At 37.7% G+C, this 15,556-nt stretch overlaps 1 pseudogene; it reads left to right on the top strand.

Moving 5' to 3' along the window:
- The first annotated feature begins 14,794 nt into the window (after positions 1–14,794).
- On the top strand, positions 14,795–15,330 carry LOC103749815 (annotated as a pseudogene).
- Positions 15,331–15,556: the final 226 nt, after the last annotated feature.

Raw genomic sequence — 15,556 nt, forward strand, 5'->3', positions numbered from 1 at the left:
AAAACAAAAGAAAAAAACATTGATGTTGAAATCTTTCACGTAAATTGTCACAGTAACCTGTGAGCATCCCCGCATGTGGGCGCTGGGTGCTGAAGTCTACAGATCTTTATCTCATGAAAAGAGTTACCCACATAAACTGAGACAGACATTGACAACAAGGTCAATGTCCTTGGGTATCAGTTTTTAAAACTAGCATATTCTTTTCAAACAAATTGTTTCAAAACACCATGAAGAAGTAAAACACTCTGAAGTCTGAATCACAAGGCAAAGTCCTTTTACAAAATGAGAAATGGATCACATTTTATTTGTGAGGTTACCAGTGTGCTGATTCAGCCCCTTGTGATTTGTGTACTGTGGCGGAATGACAAAAAATTGTTGATTTTTATTACATACAAGTAAAAATACTAACAGAAATTTCTTGAGGACTGATAAAGTTTTAAGGAGCCTTCTTTTTTAAGAAAGCATACAATGTATAGAAAAACAAGGGTTTCTGGTTTTGTCATTATGCAGATCTTGTTGGTTCCCATACTGCAGAGATTTCATTGGTTCAGCTTCCTTATAATGTCTAAAATGCATTATACAGCTGCAGTCATCCTTTCCCTCTGGTGCTTTCTGCCCCCTCTTCCATGGTGTTCCCTGAATCTTAAGTGTAGATGTTGCTTTGGAGCTCATTCTTCCCTAGAGTCCATGATCTCTTCAATCATGTGTACTTGGCTGTGATTCCAGCATCATGCATGAACTCCCACCTATTGAGTGGAGATTAAGTTCAATTAGACAGCTGTTGATTGCTCCCAAGATAAAATTGCCAGCATTGCAGTAATAAAGATAATTTTCTGGCACAGTCATTATTGTATTTCAAAGCATTTACAGCTGGGCCATGGCTTGGTGTTTTCCCTTGGCAGCTTGCATAGTTCATTCTGGTACTATGAGAGCTAGTCTTCAGGGAAGAGGCTTCCAGGTCAATTCCAGCACAAATGCTCCAAGACCTGTGGCCAATGTATATCATGCCTTCCGTAGTAGGGTCTAACCTTCGAATTATCTTCAAGAGGCCGTATTTTTAATTATATGGGGAAAGACTGTTGGTGATTATACTCTTTATTGTGAAAATCTTTCTAGGAGAAGATATGATTAATAAGCAAGAGAAATCCTAAGACACAAAGAGAAACTTATAGTTGATAAGTCTACTGTCAAATTCAGCTGTTTTAAGTTCTATTCCCATTACCTCTAAAATCTCATCATTATATAAATATCTGCATTCCTTTTTATTTATTTGAAAACTGATCAGAGTTGGTGTTTTGAACTACGTGAAATCTAAAACAAACATTAATAATGAGTTAAAATGCTTAAGTAACTTCCATTTATAGATACAGCATAAAAATAAGGTTCAAATCCAGGATTACCTTGGTCTTTTTCTTTCTACCATTAATATAAAAAATTATAAATGAAGTTCAGTTGAGATAAAACTACAAAATTAAAGACTCATTATTAATGATTTGGGAATTCTCAGAATTATTGTGTTCATATCAGATTACATGTTTTGCAATCATATTTTAAACAGAAAGTAGTTATAAAATCATGTTTGACCATATCTTCTTTCTCATATTCCTAACTACTAAGGATGATAGTAATAACCCCACATAGACCGGCATCTGATCAAACCTGTTAATATTTGTGGAAATATTTTTAAACTATATATTATCACATATATAACAAATTTATAATTAAATGTGTGGAGTTTTATATCTTCAAGATTATTGGTGACATTGACAAATTTTTTTTCTTTTAATGGGTATTTTTCTTCTGATGGCAATTACTTTCAGTAAACATGGTCTTAAGTCATTTTATTGCTGTCAGAACAATAAAGAATGTGGAGGTCTCTACCATTAGGCCATGCAATAAAATGATAGGTTAATTACCTGACAGTTTGAGGTGATATTTGAAATGAAATTTTAATACCCTCTAGGCCTATTGATTTATATTTTGAATTATGATTTCAAATATCACTCAAGTATGCAAATACTTCAACTCTCAAATTCTTTGACAAAATGTGGGAAGCATTCTAATTGTAACACACAATGTTCTTGTTTGTGTGTGTGTATGTCTGCCTGGAAGGAAATATGATTTAATTTGTTTTTAATGAGGAAAGTAATTTGAGCAAAAAGTTTAGAAAATAGGGGAAAATAGCAATAAAACATCTTGATCCTGTAGGACCCCTTAAGGCAAAACCAGGAGTTGTTTACCTTTTGATTTGTTTTCAAATATGAACTTTTTTGTCCCACAAACCACAATTTAGGAAATATAATTGTGCATATAATGCCAAATACTGAGTTTGCCTATTTTCTCATATGTTAAAGTATCAAATATGAGTATGTACATAATATCTGTAGTGGAGATGCATAAGAAAATGTGTATAGATATGTGTACATCTAGCATTCAGAAACAATATTTCATTCTTAAAATTTATTACATTAATCCATTCAGTTATTTTATGCGAATGAATGTGTCAGTGCATAAATGGCACACTGCAGATCTGGAGCTCAGAGGACAACTTGCAGGAATCAGTTCTTTTTTCCCAACATATAGGTCCTGGGGATTGAACTCAGGTCACCAGACTTATCAGCATGTGCCTTTACCTGCTGAGCCATCTCACCTATGCTCATATTTCTTTTACTTCACATTCATTTAGTATTGATTGCGTTTTTACTGAACTTATTTTCAATATATATTTTTATTGAATTTTTGTGCATTTCATACAATATAAAGTAATCGCATTTAGACGCCTTACACTATCTGCAGCACCCTATAACCCTCCACCAGATTTCATGCATTCTGTCATATGTTAAATAGAGAAAGAGTTGACTTTGTGTGCCCAGATGTCCCTCAGTGAGTTCATGCACCGGGGCCTGGATAGACTAACTGGCATCACTCCCTTAAAGGAAATTAACTCTAGCTCACCCATTAGTGATCAGCTGCCAATAGTTCCTCAGCTAAGGTTCCAGAGTCTTGCCAATTTCCCCACTTCTATGCTGGGCTTTTGCCTGGTTGGAGTTTGCATGTGTCTTGTGCAGGCTCTTCATATGAGTATGTTCCCAAAGACTTTGAAAACTTTGTTATCTTGTGTTCATCCACCACTTCTGACTCTTCAAATCTTTCCACCCCATCTTACACAGTGGCCCATGAGTCCTGGGTGGGTGAGGTTTAATATAGGAGGCTTATCTAGGGACACACACTCTTCAGTGTCTTATTTTCTACGTTTTGGCCAGATGTGGCATTCTGTACTAATTTCCCTCTGTTACACAAGGAAGCTTCACTGATGAGAGTTGAGAAATGCATTGCTATTCTCTCTATATGCTGTTACGCTATGTACTTTTAGCCTTAGGTATAGAGGTTCAATTATAGATGTGTCACTTATGACTGTGCATCTCAGAGAAATTTATTCTCTATGTGTGACCACTTGTGAAACTCTGTAATAGCTTCTATCAGTTGCAAAAAAACTTTTTTTTTGATTAGTGGTGAAAGCTATGCTTGTTTGTACATACAAGGGTACATGTTTAGCAAACAATAAGAAATTATGTTTTTCTAGAGATGTAACAGATATAGAGGGTTCACTAGGACCTATGTCTTCTCCAGTCATGTGTATTTGGCTATTTTTATGGTACTACTCATGAGTTCCCATCCATCATGCTGCTTTTAAATTCAATTAGATAGCTGTTAATAATTATAACAGTGTCCCTACTACACCAACAGAAATAGTTTGCTGTGCTGGTCACTGTTGCGGTTATCAAGCTTTACAGCAGGGTTGGACCATTGATTGACTTTTGGCCCTTGGAATCTTACATAGTATCCTCTGAAACTATAAGAGGTAGTTTTCATGGAGACTTCCAGATCCATTCCAGCTCCATTGTTCCAATTCCTGTGTCCAAAGTATGCCTGGTCTTCAGCAATGGGGTCTTCCCTTCAAATTCTGGGAGGAAATCAAAGGCCGTGACAATAACCTCTGTTATTCTGGAAATCTCTTGGACACCCTGACTGACGGCTTTAAGGAAGCTTCTCCTGTCAGGCACTGTTTCTTGTTATATAGCCTTCACATGCACTGTACACATGTTTAAAGTACAGATGCTGTACATATATATTTCAGGAGGCTTTTGAATGAATACATTTCCCATTTGTTTTCCTGAACTTTTACAAAATGTTAAGCATAGAGAAATATCTGCTGAATAGTTTTTTACATATTATCAGCTATAAAGTTTGTCATGAATTGATCATGCGATCTTTTTATGTATATTTTATTGAGTTGGGTGCATTTCATATAATAGATATGAATCAAATTTAGACCCCCTCCTCCATCCACACTCCCCATATGCCCCCCCCCATGGATTATATGCTTTCTGTTATATATGTTAAGGCATATCAGGTCAAGCATTTGTTTACAGATATGCCTGGGAGCAAGTTCATCAACTGAAGTCTAGTCAGTCTATCTATAGTGACCCCCTGAAAGAAGGTCAACTTTCCTTCACCCCACAGTGATTGGCTGCCAATAGTTCCTTGGCTAAAGTTGCACATCTCCCCAGTTCTATGCTGGGGTTTTGTCTGATTGACTCAGCATGGGTCTTCTGCATGCTGTCACCACTGCTGCAAGTTCATATGACCAAGTTTCCAGAGGCCTGAAAGCCTCTGTTTCCTGTTCATACACCAACCCTGGCTCTAACAGTCTTTCAGCACCCTCTTTGACAATGGTTCCTGAGCCCTGGGTGGGTGAGGTTTAATATGTATCCTATCCAGGAACACATACTCTGCAGTCCCTTAGTCTCTGAAACTTAGCCACATGTGGGACATATGCTAATAGTCAAAATCTTCAGTGTTCACCTGAGTAAAAATTGTGCCCCAAAGTACTGCAAAACCCAAAAGAATGAAATATTAATCTTTATTATCCTAGACTTTTATTCTTAGCACATATCCTTGTTTCTTAATTTAAAATAAAACGATTTTGCATTTGAAACAAGAAAATGTAATTTCTTTGAATGCAATGCTATTAGAAACATTTTAAATCAGTACTATTTAGATTCTGAGGTTTATTCAGTGAACAGTGGATTCTTGAACGAGAATCAGAAGTGAGGTCTGAGAATTTTTTATGGGTTGAATGCACTTTGTGTAATGACAGGGAAGCTCATGTGCGCCTCAGTACCTCAGCATCTCCACCTGACCTTATGTGTTCCTCCCTGCAGCACAGTCTCATATAGTCAATTTCTAGAGATTGCACCTAGAAAATTAAAAGCAGGAAAAAAAAGGACAGGGGGATAGAGAGAAGGAAAGAGAGGTAGAGAGAGATGAGAGACAGGAAAAGGAGCGAGAAATAGATCTAAAGAACAGCAAAAAAAGGAAGGGGGTTCCACATGAAGCAATAGAGTTCACATTCAAGCTTGTGAAGGGAAGAAAATTAATCAATTGACTAATTAATTAATCCAACTCAGGCAGCAACAGGCTGATCTGCAAAAGAAACTCCAAGCAAAAGTTCACATATATTTTTCTAACGTGTTAATGTGAAAATGAGGCAAAGCAATAGAGACCTAAAAATTCCAACAGATAAATTACAGGAAGGATCTGAGTGCGATTTCAAGCACAAACACCTCTTAACTGGGACAGATACATGTGACAGAGCTCAAATTAGAGTTGGTGAGGCCAGCGTTCTGAGCTTTTACTCCTGGCTAAATAAATCTTGGACATTCCCAAGTATATGTTCCAAAACTAAATATTCAGCTGAGTTTATTCACTTCTGTTCACATTTTCCTAAATTCACTGGCAAGGACTAAAGTTTCACCTGCATTGACCTAATATCTATCCTAGCTTCAGCAGTAAGCCATTTTACCTCCTTTGCAGATTATTTATTCCTGTTTCTCTCTGTTCATTATCTCTGAGTTTGGAAATCAATGTGTATTTCATGCTCTTAAGATAGCTGCTCCTTTTGTGCATTTTAAATTTTGTACCATTTGAATCTATAACTTTCTAAAATCTGTCTATCAGTCGACATGAGCTCTTCATGGAATCAAGACATAAGAACATGCAGTGTATATGGTTATGCTAGAGAGATAGAGAACAGTATTTAATGTGCCTTTTATTCCAGGAAGTGGAAGGAGCATGCACTCTAAAGTAATCACATAAATAAAATATACTAAATACATAAACCAAACCACAGCTTTATTACCATCACCAAGTACTGTATACCGCATGCAAATCTCTGTGTTATATTTTTCTAATGACAGAATAGTAGACTGTTTATTCTAGCAGTAGTCCTCAAAACATGAGTAACACATTGCACTATGTTGAGAAGGCTCAGCTTCACCAAGCCCCAGTTTTCTAAGCTCTGGGTTGAGATCCCACTGGGAGTCATGTGGGGGCTGTGAAAATTTGAAAGCAGTAGAACAATTTTCAAGGTATAATGCATTAAATTCAAAATTAAACACAGGAAGTCGGGTCTTTCTTGCAGTGCTGGGCCATGTTGCATCTTGTGACTTCACTGCAGTCTAGTTCTAAATACACAGCATGCACACTTTGTACTGTGTGTGGTAGCACACCACCCATTGCTGCTTGAAACATTGTCTCAGATTCAAGATGATTGTATGCTAAGGATTTCATTGTTTTATATTTATTTCTTTTTTTTATTTTTTAACATTTTATTAATTAATTTTATGTGTATGAGTGTATCCCTGTGTGTAAGTAAATGCATCTGTTATGCAGTGCCTGCAGAAGTCAGATGAGGAAACCAGATTCCCTGGAATTGTAGTTACAGTTGGTTGTTAGCCACCATGTGGGTGTCATATGGGTGTCAGGAACCAAATTTCAGTCCCCTGCAAGAGCAGCCAGTGCTGATAACAACCGAGTCATCTCTCCAGCCCCAGAATTTCATTGTTTTAATGTGTATGCAAAGTGTTCTTTCTTACAGAAACCTAATGGTTGAATCATAGAAAACATGGACTTTTAATATTTTCCATTGCCATTCCTTAGCATGTCAGGACCAAATTAGCATATCTTTGACCTGTATTGTACTAGACCGCTTGGTATTAAAACTGCTGCTTGAGTTTTGGCTTGAGTTTCATAAAAATTATTAAGTAAATTTTGTACTAGCATTAGGACAAAATTTCCAGCGATTTGTGGAATTGTCCTAAGCATACTTCTGCCACTGTGTAACAGATCTATGAGAAGCAGGCTTCCCAGCGTTGATGATATCAAAAATCAATGCGGAATGTGGCTGAAAGTATTTCAAGCCCCGCAGCATCAAATGTTCAGGCCAAATTTAATTCCTTATGTAAAAGTAAGAATGATACTAGTATGCAAATTTGATTTTGTCAATAGTAAATGAAAACTTACATTTATTCAAAAAAACACTTTAAAATAAATTTATAATTTAATATCAGTAAATGTTTGATGTGTGACTATTTTTTTAATTAATTAATATATTTTTATTTTGTGTGTATGAATGTTTCCCCTGTGTGTATGTAAGAGCATCCGTATCATGTGTAGCTGCCTCCATTGTCTCTCAGGGAAAAATAGTACTCGGTGCACTAGGGTTAACAAACTTCCTTAGACTCAGCCTATATAAAGGAATGCCTGTGCCTGCTCCCAGCATTTTCCCAGCAGGGCTGTGTCCAAACACAGAATGCTGGGAAGTGTGTATGAATGTTTCCCCTGTGTGTATGTAAGAGCATCCGTATCATGTGTAGCTGCCTCCATTGTCTCTCAGGGAAAAATAGTACTCGGTGCACTAGGGTTAACAAACTTCCTTAGACTCAGCCTATATAAAGGAATGCCTGTGCCTGCTCCCAGCATTTTCCCAGCAGGGCTGTGTCCAAACACAGAATGCTGGGAACCAGCTGGAAAGATAATACAGCCATTAAAAGGCTAAGACTAAGAAATCTTGCTTTGTGCAACTATTTCAGTAAAGGTACCGAGGAAGTCTGTTTTGCACTCTTAGCCTTGAGCAAGTCACCACCATCTTGAGCAAGTTTAGTGTTTTCTGACTGTAGTGATAAGGAAATTCCTGTGTTTTGAACTGCTTAAGGATTAATCATGTGTGAGCTTGTATGAATTTTTTATATTGACCCACCCAATAAAAGCCCTTCAGGATGCCATAATAGGCACTACTGAGCAGCAAGCCTGGAGACTTGTGGTCTTCTTGAATCCCCTAGTCTTGACTTTAGTTTTCACAGTCCCTAATCATGCATTCCCTGTGGAGACCAGAAAAGAATGTCAGATTCCCTGGATCTGGAATTACTGATAGTCATTAGTTGTCATGTAGGTGTCATGTGGGTCCTCTGCAAGAGCAGCAAGTGCTCTTAACCACTGAGTTATCTCTCCAGTACCGTGTACTGTAAAATATTTGTGGGATGGAAAAAGGTCACATTTGTAATAATTGCCCTTCCTTCCTTCCTTCCTTCCTTCCTTCCTTCTTTTCTCCCTCCACACTCCCTTTCTTTCTGCTACGTGCTTTCTGCTTGCTGTCAAAATGAGCAGATTCCTTTAATCCAGGAAAGCAGTGATGAATCTGGTTGGCTCGTACTCTGGACTCAAAGCCATGACTGACAGCATTAATACTGGCACCTAAGGCCTCCCCAACAGCCATGCTCTGGTGGCTGGAATCAACCTCTAGCCCTGCAACATGACAGCCACATAGGTCTGAGATAAGTCTTTTTTAAAAAAATCTTGACCCAGTGGGTCTTAATACAGATCACAGAGTATATGGGTTCCAGCTGGGGGCTACAGGAGGGTGCCAGTGAAGATAGAGATATAAATATGATTAAGATTGTTTGAGATGTTCTGTATGAAATATACAAAAATTCATTAAAAATGAAATTAAAAAATAATAAAATACATTTTGAAATCACAAAAGAACTTACAACTCAAATTACCTCATGCTCAAAATGAGCTGTTTGGTCATCACCTTGGACAAAATTGCCCTTCACAATTTGCCCTTCAGAAAGCTAGCTCTGAAACCCAAGGCTAGATGGGTGGTAACATGAAATTTGAAAGGCCATGTAGGATATACAAGCACATGTAGTTCTTCCACAGGTGCTGACTTTAGGTTTTTTGTTTGTTTGATCCCATCATCAAAAAGAAAAAACAACAAAGGTGACCACAAGTGGAGAAAGTTTAATGTCCTGTGGTAGGCAAGAGGAGTATTTCACCCATATTCTAATCCTATGAGACCAGCACTGTGCACCCTTTGTTAACTGAGACATAGTTATACAGCACATGGCTATACATATCATTGCAAATTAAGTGGAAAGATGAAAAAAGTTCATGACTCTTAACTATTTTTGTTCCTGTGGTATGAAAAGGAAATTAGTTCTTCAAATATCTATTACTTTGTATACATGCTTTTTAATTTTTGGAAATTTTTATTAATTTTTTTTTTTACTTTATGTGTATGAGTATCTTGCCTGCGTGTATGTAAGTGCACCCATGTGCGCAGTGACCCTGGATATCAGAAGAGGATTTTAGATCACCTGGAATTAGAGCTAGAATTGGTTATTAGCTGTCGTGTGGGTGCTAGGAACCAATCCTGGATCCTCTGTAAGAGCCACCAGTGTTTTTGACTGTCGTGCCATCTCTCCAGCCCCCATAGGGTTAACTTTATTATGAAATTTTTGTTCTAGACTGTGAATTACTTACTCCTTTTTCTTAGTCTTAAATTTTCTCTTTTCTTCCTAAGCCTTGAGATTTTCTCTTCATTTGTATGGTAAACAAACTATGTATAATGCCTATTATAGAAAAGGTCGATTTTATTAAAATTGAATGTCTCTGTCTCTGTCTCTGTGTCTGTGTGGGGGGGTGGGTGTGGTCTATGTGTGTATCTTTACACAAACATAGTTGAATGTGTGTATAGATGCATGTTTGGAGGCTAGAGGTTAATGTCAGTCTTTTCCTCTCTAACTCTCCAGCCTGTTTTTTTTTTTTTTTTTTTTTTTTGAGACAGGGCCTCTCACTGAACATGAAACTCAGAGACCACCTAGCCAGAAACCCCTATGATCCTCGTGTCTTCCCATCTTCCTCCCAGCACTGGACTCAAAAGCATGTACCATCTTACTTGGCTGTTCTCTGTGGGTGCTGGACATCCACATTCATGTCCTCTTGAATTTTCAACCAGAAATTGAAGCCTCTTTCACACTTCTCCCTCTCATCTTCCCCCACCCCCCTGTAAAAGTTAAAAATGTCTAGTTTTGCCAGAACTACTGGGATTGAGCTATGTTCAAATTACCGAGTGACCTAGCAGAGCAAACATAGCCCATTCCTTAGTTCCTCCTAGCAGACACAGGCATCCACATTAAAAAAAAAAAAAATTATAATTTCTTTCTATAATTTCTTTTTTCATTTTGAGATAGGGTCTCATTCTGTAGCCTAGGTCGTTTTGGGATTGGTTAAATAGACACAGTTAACCTTGAACTCTCAACTGAGATTATAGTCCTGCATCATTCAGTCTGGAAACGTCCCTAATTTAGATTTAGAACTAACTATACAGAGAGCTTAGTGGCAGAATGGATGGAATTCCATGTCAGAGTAGCATGGGCTCTCTTAAAAAGCATGGCTTCATTAGTGGCATATAAGCTGGGCTACCTGAACGTGGAAAGATATTTTTTGCCTCCTTTGAGTTTGATTGTTTTCAGGTGAAAATTATATATGCCTGAGGATACCAGAGCCTTGCTTACTCTAATCATATACACAGCATAGGGGTAGTTAATTAAATACAAACAGGAGAAAATAGAAATAATGTAAGTCTTACTGTGCTGTAAACATTTTAATTTAATAGTATGAGTTAATTTTTAGGGTAAGTCAAGTTATTAGTGTTTCAAAATTGATATAATTTGAGGTCATGCTCAGAAATCTGCACCAAACAAAGCAGTCTTCGGCTGCTTATTGAAAACACAGAAAGTAGCAGAGAGAGGAATAGTCATCAAAAAGTGCTCTAAAACTTGTTCTAAAAGTCTTTTAATTGCATTTATTATTTATTCATTCTCTGTGTGCAGTGCACACATGTAGGTACATGTGGTACACAAGTAGAGGTCAGAGGACAATTTGTAGGAGTTGATTCTGTCCTTCCACCATGTGGGTTCTAGGGATTGAATTCTGGTCGTCAGGCTTGGCAACAAGCATCTTTACCTCTGGACTCATTTTGATGACCCATAGCTTGATTACTGGAGTAGTATCATAGTGTAGACATTTTATAGTCTATAGTCAGCTACTATAAGATTTTTTGCCACTCACAACTGACTGCTTACCCATTCACAGAAGTATAGCTTACCCTAACACATCAATAGAGATGTAAGAATGCCTGTGGAACTTTTACTTATGATGAGGGTTATTGCTCTGGTTTTACATTTTCTGCCATCATCTGTCAGAAAAAATGAACCTTCATTTAGAAAATAGGTCTGTGATGTCCATGGGTATAATAAATTGGAAACATCCTGTACTAACAGTCAGATCATAAGATCCAAAACAAAAATGAAATTTCAACTTATGAGAGAGAGAGAGAGAGAGAGAGAGAGAGAGAGACTGAGAAAGAGAGAAAGAGAGAAAATAGAAGCCAGCTTGGTAGCTCAGTCTGTAATTTCCAGCACCAGGAAGCTAAGACAGCAGCACTACATCTGAACAACCTCAAATACATAGTTAATTCCAGGTCTGCCTGGAACAAAGAATAAGACTCCTATCAAAATGAAGACTACAATAAGTAAAAAGAAATTAATAGAAATTGAAAAAGAGATAGTAGCAAAGGTTAGAAAAGGAGGATAACTTTGGAGTACGCTGGAGTATAAGATACATGTACTGAAGAAAACCATACCCATAGAAGAGAATTACTCAAGTCAAGGACAAGATGTGTCTAATTCTCAAATTCAAGTTGTTTCCCGGAACACATTTGCCCTCTGCTATTTCAAAAATACTGGTAACTCCCCACTCCCTTCCTCCCCAAAGTGTGTGCTTGTTCTCCATCTACATATAGCAAGTATACACAGCTAGTTCTTTACTAAGGACTGTGCAGACACAGCTGTGACCTGTGGTCATAAGTATACCTTTTAATACAAACAGACTTAGCCAAGCAATGAAAACTGACAACAATGCTGCCGATGGCTATTACACCACGTTCTGAGACCACTGCAGGCAGATTTAAAGCGCAGTAAGTCTAGGCTTTTGGAGAAAAAGAAGAAAAATCTGCTTCCTAGTTGGTCGTGATGTTGAGGACCGTACACATGGACATACAATGGGGAGGACAGACAACTGGGAGATCTTAGAGTTGCCCAGTTGTCAAGGTCAGTAGACATTTTTTTTTAATTTTTTAAAAATGATTTATTTAATAACAACATACTTAGAAGAAGCATGACACTACAACACAACTGACATATTCAATAACGGTTTCCTGAGGTAGGATGCATCTCTTTCAAAATTGGCTGTAAATTTTTAGGTTTACAGTTGAATTATTACAGTTATACAATATTGTACTCAGTATAAACCCTATAAGACATAAATTAAATGACGTTTTAACCTTTAAAAAAGATCTCCATTTCATTATTAAAATACACAGTTTCATACAGAAAAATTCTTTTTCAATGCAATTGACATTGGATGTTTGCACATGCATTTCTAATCTCTAAATATCTGATTATTACTAGTCACAGTTGGTTACTTTCTGAGCTTCTAGGCATCTGAGCATGGATATAAAGTCATCAGGTAGATTTCAATGGTAATGTTTTTCACATCTACTAATTATTATTTTTTAATCATTATTTTTTTAATCAGTAGACATTTTTAAGTAACTTAAGATCTATTTCTCCTCTGCTGAGGACAGGCCTCAACTCTGTCCTCAAGCATGACTCCTATCCTCATAGAATACCAATGAGAGTACATGAAAAGCTTCCATTACTATTTCAATGGACTACCTTTTAATATCCAGGGAAATACAGTTACCTTTGTGCTCCATCCTCCCTGAAGCACCCTGAAGTACCATGTAAAAACATTCCTTTAATTTTCAGATAGTTGGAAGGACGTTTCCCAGTTTCCAATATAGAGATATTCATTTTTTATGTCAATTGAGTTATTTCAGAGTGAAATTTAGATATCTGAAAGTCATGTCTCGTCCCAGAAGCACCACCCTACACCTGATTTCTTAAAGCATTTTAACTGGAAATATTTATAATAAATTCTTGAACTCATGACGATAGTAATAACAATAAAAGCAGGGAACAGTGAAATGAGTAAGTTTTGATAATCTCTTCCAATTCAAAAATTGCCCTTTTCCTTAATATAGAGGACACAGCAAACAGGGAGAGAAGGTGAGAGGGAGAAAGAGAGAGAGAGAGAGAGAGAGAGAGAGAGAGAGAGAGAGAGAGAGAGAGAAACACACAGAGAGAGACAGAGAAAGAATACAAGAATGAGAATGTCTCCACAAATGACTGGTTGATTATTTTCCTGTCAATGGGAAAATATGATACTGTCAAAGGGGAAGAAACTACTAAAGTTCCTTAACCTTGTTGAAAAGAAAAGATAATATTCTATTAATGTCTAGGATAGCGATTTTGTTGAAATTTCAAAGTGGGGATCTTAATATGAAGGAACATAATTGCCTCAAGAGAGTCCAATGTCTCAATTATATATTATCTAACAAAATAAAATGTTCCCAAGGCATTGACAAAACTCAACTTTCAACTGGATTTCTCATATTTTACTCAAATACCCTAAAACAGTCTAAGAGAAGTCTTATCTTTTCTGGAGAAATGTTAAAACACAATTTAAATATATAGACTGCCTTAAAATTAAAATTTAATTCTTTCCTACTTTGATATTTCCATGTATGATGAACAAAATCTTACCCTAGAAATGTGTGGACGTGTGTTGCTGGAGAGGCGGTTCAGTGGCTGAGAGCACTTGCTGCTGTTCCAGGTGACTGGAGTTCATTTCCATATCTACATCAGGCAGTTCACCACAAGCTCCAGAGGCCTCTTGTGACTGGACTCTGTGGGCACCTACATGCACATGCACACACATACACACACTCATGTACATGAAGGAATAAATAAAAGTAAATTTAAAAATTGATTAATTTTTTGAGTTAAAATTATCTCAGTTTTAACAATCTTTGTCACGGTGCAGTAATCCTATTGGATCCATCTCACTCAGGCCAGTCTTACTCCCATGGTCTTCTGCATGCCCCTTTCGTGAAGAAGGAAGCAAGACTAGGGCGTTTTGTACATGATAAATTGCAATAACTTACTTGACCACAGAATTCCAGTAATCAGAAAGATGAGACAATGCATTCTGTGTTCCTGCTGAAGAATCTCTGATACTCTTGAGAAAAGAAAATTACGAACATAGCAAATATGGAAAAACATTTTTTTTTTAGCTTAATGGTGCTGTGTATGTTCTTTCTGAGTTCTAGTTTGCATTTTCAATTCCCTTCCTGCTTGCAATTTAAGGGTTAAATTATATATTCAATGAAGATGCTACAATGACTTGAGATATGGCAGCAAAACAGGCCAACCTTAATATTTCCACAATACTTCATTTCTGGTTATTTGAGGATAAAAAGTTTCAACAGGTTGTTTTTAGTTTTAAATGGTATCTCATAAAGGCATCACACCTATAAGCTTTTCCCAGTGGAGTCGGATTATTTGGTTTTACATAAATGTACATCTTTCATTTTTCAATTTTGTTTTTCTTTCATATTCAGTGATACTTCTCCAATTTTCTGGATGGTCATTTAGTCCACCAGAAAATCATATTAACTCTAAATATTAAAAAAAAATTGTCGACCATGGCGCGGAATGTGCTATACCCCCTGTACCAGCTGGGCGGCCCCCAGCTCCGAGTGTTCCGAACTAACTTCTTCATCCAACTGGTGCGGCCTGGCACGGCCCAACCTGAGGATACTGTACAGTTTCGGATCCCCATGGAGATGACCAGGGTGGACCTCAAGAATTACCTTGAGCATATTTACAACGTACCTGTAGCTGCCGTCCTCACTCGGGTACAGCACGGTTCGAATAGGAAGGGAGACCACAAGAACCTAAGAGTCAAGAAACCCGACTACAAAGTGGCCTACGTGCAGCTGGGTTCAGGGTCGCAGGCGCACGGGCAGACTTTCACCTTCCCAGAACTTTTCCCCGAGAAAGAGTCCAGTTCTGTGGAGCCTAGCAGCTGCAGGAGCAAAGCCAGAGCCGCGACCTCTACCGTGCCGGTGTCCTTTCCTGGTTTGGCCTGTGACCCGTGATAGAGCAGACAGCAGGGCCACAGACCCAGTGGGCAGAGTGGTTCCAACAGCCCAAATAAAAGTCCTCTGTGCAGAAAGAATTGGACCGTTCTTTCTGTCTAGAGCCTCGGGGTCTCTCGGTTAAGAAGACTGGTTGTTCATGCAGAAAACTCAGGTTTGAATCCCAGCACCCACATGGTAGTTAACAACTCTCCATAACTCCGTTCCCAAGGGATGTGACAGTCTCTTCTGTCCTCCATGGGCACTGCACGACACAGGTGCACTTACAACATGCAGGCAATACACACATACACATAAAATAAAAAT

This window comes from Nannospalax galili, unplaced genomic scaffold (assembly GCF_000622305.1).
Source record: "Nannospalax galili isolate Female #2095 unplaced genomic scaffold, S.galili_v1.0 scaffold446, whole genome shotgun sequence".
In the NCBI taxonomy this organism is placed as follows: domain Eukaryota; kingdom Metazoa; phylum Chordata; class Mammalia; order Rodentia; family Spalacidae; genus Nannospalax; species Nannospalax galili.